Source organism: Lontra canadensis, unplaced genomic scaffold (genome assembly GCF_010015895.1).
Source record: "Lontra canadensis isolate GAN:19392208 unplaced genomic scaffold, GSC_riverotter_1.0 scaffold9, whole genome shotgun sequence".
NCBI lineage: Eukaryota > Metazoa > Chordata > Mammalia > Carnivora > Mustelidae > Lontra > Lontra canadensis.
Window position 1 is genome coordinate 15682283 of NW_022631003.1, and position 9401 is coordinate 15691683.

The window sequence follows — 9401 nt, forward strand, 5'->3', positions numbered from 1 at the left end:
ATTTATCCAGAAGATAGTTTTATGCACACCCGGGGGTACACACCCATAGGAGAACTCAGGCTAAGAGGAGCGAGAGGAGGGCTTTAGAATCAGAGTCTGCACTCAAGAAGGATTTCAATCGTAAGCAAGGGACTGGGTCACTGGGTGAATGCAGGGTTCCGAATGGAACTCCGAATGGAACTCGGAATGGAATTCCGAGAGGAATCCGAATGGTGACTAAGGAGGAAGTGTAAGTGACTAAGGAGGAAGAAGTATGGGCAGTGGTGAGGGTTTCCAGAGATGCTGAGTTTGGTACTGAATATATTGAGCTTAATGTGTCTTTGGGACATCTTGGTGGAAATGTCTGATAGGCAACTAGAAGTACTGTTATTAGGATGTTAGTCTGATAATTTGTTGATTATTAGTTTTACTATAAGTGAATAGTACTAATTCTATATTGAATTGCTTTTAATATAAATATACATAATAGCTTTATTTGGTGAAGTGCAATACAATTCACTTGTGTTTTATTGTGTCTTTATTTTGTTTTAAAGATTTTATTGACTTATTTGAGACACAGAGAGAGAGAGAATGCATGAGCGAGGGTTGGGAGGGCAGAGGGAGAGGGAGAAGGAGACTCCCTCCAGAGCAGAGACCCTGATGTGGGGGCTCCAAGCAGGGCCTGATCCCAGGACCCTGACATCATGACCTGAGCTGAATGCAGACACTTAATGACTGAGCCACCCAGGCGCCCCTTTATTGTGTCTTTAGATCCTGAATAGTTAATACCATTTGCCGCTTTCCTGTGTCTATGTTTATTTGTATAACAGGGTATAGCTTTTACTATATTTATTTATTTATATATTTATTTGGCAAATTGGCAAATTTATTTGTATTTATTTATTTGGCAAATTGATCTCCTTCCCCTGTGTGCATTATGAATCTTCATCCAAAATATGCCCTTTGGTTACTTTGTCAGGTTATGTAGAATCACAACAAAGACCAAGGATATGGGATATGAAATAATTGTTGTTACTCTTCTGAAGTAACCACAAAAGAGAAGAAGGGAGAGGAAGAAGAAGAGAAAGAAGAGAAAGAGGAGGAGGGGTGCCTGGGTGGCTCAGTTGAGCCTCCAACTCTTGATTTCAGCTCAGGTCATGATCTCAGGGTCATGAGACTGAGCCCTGCATTGGACTCTGGGCTGAGCCTGGAGCCTGCTTGGGATTTTCTCTCCCTCTCCCTCTGCTCCTCCCCTCACCTCCCCTGAAAGAGGAGGAGAGTATTTATATAAAATACCTCTAACAATGCTTTAAAAGTTAAAAGAGTGAGGAGTTAAGGTGGTCTGAGAAGATGTGTACAGTCTGGCAAGATAAAATTAGTAGGAAAACTTAAGCAAGAGAAAATAAAAGCTAAACAATAAAATGGGCCCAGGGAATGAGGTTAAGATAAAAGGCTACAGGGACTCCTGCACACTTGTGAGAGGTAGGTGGATGACTCATTTAGCTCTAAGCCCTGCTCCAGCCGCCTCAAGGAGGAAATTGGGGCTGTTATGAGTCCCAAAACCGTAAACACAAAAAATAACTAGTTGCTCAGGAGAAGTTAAACTATATAAGACACTTATGTTAGGGCTGGATTAAGACAGGAAGGTCTGTAGGAAAGCTGCTTTAAAGCCAATAGTCTTTAAAATATCTCTTCCATATGTGGGGTGCCTGGGTGGCTCAGTGGGTTAAGCAGCTGCCTTCAGCTCCGGTCATGATCCCAGAGTCCTGGGATCAAGCCCAGCTCAGTGGGGAACCTCCTTCTCCCTCTTCCACTCCCCTGCTTGTATTCCCTCTCTCATTGTCTCTCTCTCTGTCAAATATAAAAATAAAATTTAAAAAAAAGAAAATATCTTTTAAAAGAAAAACTTCTTCCACATTTATTTACAAGGAGCTGCTTAAAGAGGTTTTTAAAAAAAAAAGGGTTCCTAACAGGGTTCAGCTTCTCATCCAGTATCCCAGGCAGTTTGTCTCCGGTCCTAAAATTCCATGCCCCACCCAGCAAGCAAAACTCTCCAGTTCAATCCAGCCAAGATGTTCAGAGGGAAGTTTACAGAGTGTACTGTTTACTTGATCATGCTCCTGGAAATTCTTAGCCCCTCCCCAAGTGGCTTCTCAAAATATTCCCTGCAACCATATACAGTACCCCTCCTAAAAGAAGCTTTGGTAATGAGATTTTTTTTCTCATCTCATTCCCTATCCAGTGACCCTTAGGATACATTTCTAGCTTGTTGGGCTTGGCATCACCCCCAGATGAGCTAGCCCTTCCGCCAACTCTAACCGAAAGTGGGGAGCAATGTCTCCTGTGGGTTCTCGCACGGAGGTCAGAGGGTCACGCATGACACATGACTCAGTTATATAGACCGAGTAGCCACAGGTAGAACTATTTCTTTCCATGCTCTTCAAGAAGGCACAAATCATCACAGTAAAATACAGTTTCATAACAGCATTTCTACCAAAGTAAGGAAGGAAGAGAGAACACGGTGAGGTGAGCAATTTTTAAATTAGTTAAATGAGAAACATGGCCATTTCAGAAGAATTTCCTGAGGCAATAAAAAGGAAAGAAAAGGAGAGAAAACAAAGGACTATCCAAAGACAGGGGTTTCATCATCATAATTTTTAGGCAGTTTATGCAAGTGGTGCAAATATAACAGTTTAATAAGCTTATTGAATAAATGTCCTCCAGATGGCTCAACATAAAAAAAATAGAAACAATCTACAGGAAACGGACATCATAAAACAAAGTATTCAGGTGTTCAGTAAGACTTTTTTTTAAATTCTAATATAAACTCCAGTGGAAATTGATTTTGCACCTATTTACTGGTTTATTGTTAATAAGAATCTAGAAATTACAAATGAAAAATAGTTTTTATTAAGCTTTGGTATTACAAAGCTTTTCCTAGGTAACACAATTCCCTTCCTGATCATGTTTGGCTGGCACAGCTGTTGGAATTACCTGGCATTTCTCCAAAGTCTAGACCAAGAGAAGGCCACTCTGAGATGACAAATAATCCATATGATCCACAGGAGGACCACTGAAAGCTGACTCACAACAGAGTGAATATCAGCTTCCCACTCCAGTGACCATGACACTGAGCATGGTCTTGAGGCTGCGTCTGGGGCTATAGGTGGGAGAGAGAAGAGCAAGAGGAGAGTGGAGAGCCTTTGTCAACAATAATCCAAGCAGAGACTAGCTGTCTCATTAGAGGGGCCCAATGCAAGATGAAAATATGGGGCCCCTTGTTCAAAAAGCATTAAGAATATCACCATGGTAACCACAGGGCATTAAGCCTGGGGTGTTTCTCCAAGCAAGGGCACTGTGCAACAGCACAGTTCACACATCCATGAAGCTGGCCCTGACCAGGTGCAAGTTCTTAGGTCCGTGGACAGGGAAGTCTAGGTAAAATGCAAAACATCTTCCTCTCCTAAGACACTGGCCAGATAAGCTCTTCCGTGCCTGTCCCTCTCTCAACTTCAAAACCCAAGCCTTGAGAGAGGAAGACTCATTCACCATCAGACCAGATAAGTCAGTAACCATTTACTGCCTCACTACTGTATTAATACCGCAAACACAAAAATAGGGAAGAAAATATGGGGCAAATTAAGGGAGAAAAAATGTATTGCTTTATACTTCAGTCTAGTTCTTTGAACCTCATTTCCCAGTTAGGAAAGAATTTGTAGCTTGCAGTTAGAGCTCACAAGGGAAAGATATTTTTCAGAATTTTGTGAACAATCTCTTTTAACCAAAACGATAATCTTGGGTTTTTCCAAGTTATAACTGCTGTTCTTTATTAGAAGACCGAAGGCAGAAATCTGGCTGGAATTGGGATCGAAAGCTTTGTTTTAGAAATGAAGTTCATCTCCTCCCAGGGAAGCTCGATTTGGTGAAGAGCCTTCTGACATGACACTCTCCAGAAACCGCAAAGACAAATACCCCCAAAAGCCCTCACTTCAAGGAAACACCCAAAACTAATTTGTGATGATTTTCTACTTTGTAAAGATGGATATTTGCTCCTCTTTAAGCCTAAAACACTCTGGGAAGGAGCAGAAGCGAAGTTCTGGGCCCCTAGTCCATTGGGTGTCATGTTGATTAATGAATCCTCGGCTTGTGTCACAAGAGCTAAACTCCCAAGTAACCTACTGGAGTTTTAAAGCTACTCTGCTCTTCAGTCATGTGGACATTCTGCCCTGGCTTGTTTATTTAGATTACGTACTACCTGGTTTCTAAACTGAACCCAGACTGGGAAGGCAGCAGAGGAATAAACTGAGGTGAGCCTTAAGGCTCCAGTCATCCTGGCTTCACATTTAAGTCAGCCTTGAAACGATAATGTGGACATAGGTAATTCCATGACAACTTGTCTCTGTGTAAGTGGCTACAAATGAGCTAAAGGAAATTACTAGCAGTTGTGCCTTCAGAAGAAGAAAAAAACAGGACCTTTGAAACAAAGCATCAGGTTGAAATTGAAGCAAGTTCTAGCTTCCCTGGCCTCGCCCAGCGTCCGCGTCTATGTGTGCATCCCGTGGAAGTGCTTTCCTGAGAGTTGTTATAGAATGGAGTTCTCACAGGAGAACCAAGAAGGTGGCTTTCTGGTGATGAACCTTGGCCAAACACAGAAGCAGCATTGCAAAGCTTTTAGAGAAGCTTTCTGGGGAAATTTTGGTTCACGGCATCTCTGTCAGCGGGTTATGAGTTCAAAGGAGAATCTGAGGCCAGGGTTTCCTGAAGATCACAAACCATTTATTAATGCTAACAATAACCCAGTGTGGGGGTTCCAAAATTGTTCCCAGTTGTCCAAGAGGTTAACGTGACATATGTGAAAACAAGATTCTGAGGACAGGTAAGTCTCTGAGAGGGGGAGCTCCATGAAATCGGGGAGTTGTCTTTCTAGTATCACTGCCCAGAGCCTTTACCACACTAGCCTGCCTCGTGCATTCCCAAGAGCGGATGAATATGTAGCCTTCCCCAAACTTACTTGATCAGAGAGAGCTTTCTTCCCTAAAGCATTTCCCAGGGAATAAAATTTTACACAGCACACTTTGTGGTGCACAGTCCCAGAATAGATAGTATTGAGTCTGAAGTTGAGTGCTTACTATGTTCTTTGTTTTTCTCCTTCAGAATTTTTAATGTTATTCTATTTGGAGCTAATTCAAGGAAAACTAAAACTTAAAACTTACAATGCAAAGAACTTCCAGGTTAACTTGTAAATCAGCAGGTTTTATGTAATTTGTATATTTTCCCCCTATGTATTCCAGAATAAATTGATCTGTCAGATTCCAGCTTCACTCATTTAAAGGAGTATTAGAAAAACATTTCGATTATGGTTAAGTCCTTTAAAACTTCAGATAAAAGTTTACAACTCTGGGGCATCTGGGTGGCTCAGTGGGTTAAAGCCCCTGCCTTCGGCTCAGGTCATGATCCCAGGGTTCTGGGATCGAGCCCCACTTCAGGCTCTCTGCTCGGCAGGGAGCCTGACTCCCCCTTTCTCTGTGCCTGCCTCTCTGCCTACTTGTGATCTCTGTCTGTCAAATAAATAAATAAAATCTTAAAAAAAAAATTAAAAAAAATAAATGTAAGAAAAAGTATACAACTTCATGGGATTAGTTTCACCAACAAAGGATAAAGGGATTATTATAATTAATTAATTTTCTAGGTATTTGAGCAACATCCCACGCCAGGGGAGCCCGTGTGAACTACCTAGCTAAAGCACTTCTTCAAGTCGCATGCTTTTGGGCTGTGTTTATGGTGATTCATAAATTCTTGATCTCCCTGGCTTCTTAAATAATACTCAACTTTAAATCAGATGTAGAGATGTCAGGCAGAGAACAAAAGGTCACTGTCTAAAGACTAACAGGGAGCAAGGAGTACCAGGAAGAACAACAGGCTGGAACGGAGAGACCCAAGCTTCAACTCCGCCACTGGCTGACTGGTGGTTCTTACCCAAGATCCCTAAAATGGTGTGAAAGCTAGATGCTGCCCTCCTCCATCCCTCTCTGGGCCTTTCCTTTACTCCTACCACTTGGCTCCCAAACCCAAACTGCTTTGAATGCATCAGACATTCTGATAAAGAGATGGAGAAACCATCATGTCCTCCATTTTGCTACCAATTCAGTGCTGTTCTTGGGTGCCCAGGCTCTTAAATTTGGATCTCTTCTAACAATAATTAGTCATCCCTGGGGACAGAAGAGGATCCTGGGTCAGTGCCAGGGCTTTCATAGGGTAATGAAGAAAAATGCCTAATTTCAGTATGTATAGAGCTCAAGTAGTCAAAATAATAGTGGGAGCAGTAGAAATCGGCTAACACTTATATACTATCTGCTGTGTGTCGGGCTGTGTTCCAAGTTCCTTATGTACATTAATTTAAATAAGCTGTAGTCAGTTTATACCAGCTCATGAGAAGGTGGTGTTTGTTAAATTTTTGGAAATTTATGATCCAGTTGTTAAAAACAGTCATGATGAAATAATTAAATTATTTTTAAAAACAAGGTTAACAAATGTTCAAAATGAATCTCTTCCTGATTATTTTACTACATTTTATTATTATATACATTCTTGAGGTTATTTCAAAGCATCATAACTGTGTTAGAGGAAATATTATGTCCTGGTACATTGCTGTGCGTCTCTTTCCAACCCCATATTCAGTGATGCTACTTTGATGGCTTCAAGTTGTCCCTGGAGGGAGCATTTACAACACAGAGATTAGCAAATGTTACACATCAAGAGAGGTGGCTGTCGGGGCGCCTGGGTGGCTCAGTCATTAAGCGTCTGCCTTGGGCTCAGGTCATGATCCCAGAGTGCTGGGATCAAGACCCACATGGCGCTCCCTACTCACTGAGAAGCCTGGGATCAAGACCCGCATGGCGCTCCCTACTCACTGAGAAGCCTGCTTCCCCCTCTCCTACTCCCCTCTCCTTGTGTTCCCTCTCTCATTTTCTCTATCTCTCTGTGTCAAATAAATAAATAAAATCTTAACAAAGAGAAAAATATTGTTAAACATTTTAATCCTTACAAAAAGGTTACAAGGTTTGTACAATTATAATTTCCATTATTTGGATAAGGGATCCCATGCACAAAAAGGCTAAGGGACATGCCCAGAGCCACACAACTGACTAGCGGCCAAGCCAGTACTTGAACACAGGCAATCTGGTTCCAAAATCTACTCTGTGATTATGGGCAGTAACATTGGTTTGGGTACAACAGAAAATAAAATACATCCAAAAATGGCTGATTTGTAATTCCTTCCCAGATGGAAAGAAAAACATGGTCACATAGAGTAAGGGCAGTCAAGCAGAGCTCCTAGAACGTCAGTGGTTGAAAATGAATGACTGAATGAGTCCGTGAATGCACTTTATTCATAAAAAGGTTTACTCAAAAGGAAGTAGAAACCTCTCTACCTTCTGGATCCAGGCCTATGTTTATGACCCCCCAATATGCTGTGTTTCAGCTTCTACTTTTGCTCCATTTAGCCACCATTTTAAACAATCGTATTAGTTTCCTGTGGCTGCTATAACAAATTATCATAAATTTCATGGCTTAAAAGAAATTTATTCTCACAGCTCTGGAGGCCAGAAGTCCAAACTCAGTTTCACCGAGTGGAAATGAGGTGTTGTCAGGGTCAGACTCCTTCTGGAAGCTCGAAGGAAGTTTCTTTTATTGCCTCTTCCAGCTTTTGGTAGCTGTCAGCATTCCTTGGATTGTGGCCACTTCTCTCTCTTCTGTGCATTCACACAGTCTTCTCCTCTGGGTATCTGCGTGCAATCACCCTCTCTACTTTTAATGGTACTTGTGACAACATTTAGGACCCACCTGCCTATTCCAGGATGAGCTCCTCCTCTCAGAAAGACCCCCTCTAACATCTTTTGCCATATAAGGCCATATTCACAGGTTCCAGAGATTATCATATGGATATCTTCAGAGCCACCATCCAGCCCACTACCACCATCATCATTAATGACCACAACCCTATTCTATGCTGACAGTTGGAGTTACAAGGGGCTACAAGCAGGACTGCTGTCTGCAAAAAATCTACAGCTTATAGAGAACTCATACAAAGAAGTCAATCTCATGGAATGTAAAATCAGGCACTAATGCGGAAACACTTTGGCAGTTTCTTAAATAGCTAGGTATTCTTACCATAGGATGCAGCAATTCCGTTCCTCTGTACATACCCAAGAGAAAATAAAGCCTATGTCCACACAAAGACTTACACATGAATGTTCAGAGCAGCACTATTCTTAATAGCCAAAGGTGGAAACAGCCCAAAGTCCACCAACTGGTGAATGACAAATACAGGATGGTATAACCAAAGAATGGAAAACTATTCAAACATAAAAAGGAATGAAATACTGATACACACTACAACACAGATGAAGTTCATGCTAAGTGAAAGAAGCCAGATTCAAAAGATCACATTTTATATGACTCCATTTATACAAAATATCCAGGAAAGGAAAATCTATAGAGGTAGAAAGCAGTCTGAGCCTGGCGGTGGGGTGGCGGAAGCAAAGATTCGCTGCTGCTAAACATGAGGGGACTCACTGGATAATGCAACTGTTTCAAAACCAGATTTTGGTGATGGTTGCACAACTCAGTAAACTCACTAAAAATCATTGAATTATATGCTTAAAATAGGGTGACTTTCAAACTATGCATATTATACTTCAGTAAAATTATTTTTAAGTAAATAATAGCACAAGACTACATATGCTAAAGGTAAAGTGAATGATGGAAAGGTTGAGAATTCTACTGACAGAGCAAATCATCAGACAAAGCATGATCTTGGGCTCGCAGATAAGCAAAATCATGGAGAAGACCAGGCTGGGGTTGCCATAGGAAAGATTGGGTTTGGGTCCAGCCTCTGAAGTCCACAGTGCCATCCTCTTCTCTACCTCTTTCATGGACCTCCCGCTCACCCTCCCTTGGCCTGGTGCCTAAAGGCACCAGGGTCTTGTGGCCCAATAGACTTCCTGAGCCTTAGTTTGGCCCAAGATGCGTAGCCTCAAAACATGTCAAACCCCCCCACTCCTACTTCCACACACATAGCTCTGAGCTAAGCTTGCTGGGACCTCCTCCCTCAGAAGAAAGGTGTTCTGGGAGACAATCTAGCTGGAACCTCCCAAAACAGAATGATGATCCATGTCCCTTGGGTCCATCTCATAATATTTCCTATGGGCTTTCTCTCAAAAAGGTTGACAGGAAGCTCCAGGCTTCTGTTGTTTACCTCTGATGAACCATTCACATTGTTGCAAACATTCCTTAAAAATGGTGATTTTCCATATATTTGGAAATCAACCAGGCACTCTAACCTAACCTCAGCTTAACTGAGAAAGAAATTCTTCTTCCACAAAACTGATGATTAAAAAAAAAATATATATATATATATATAT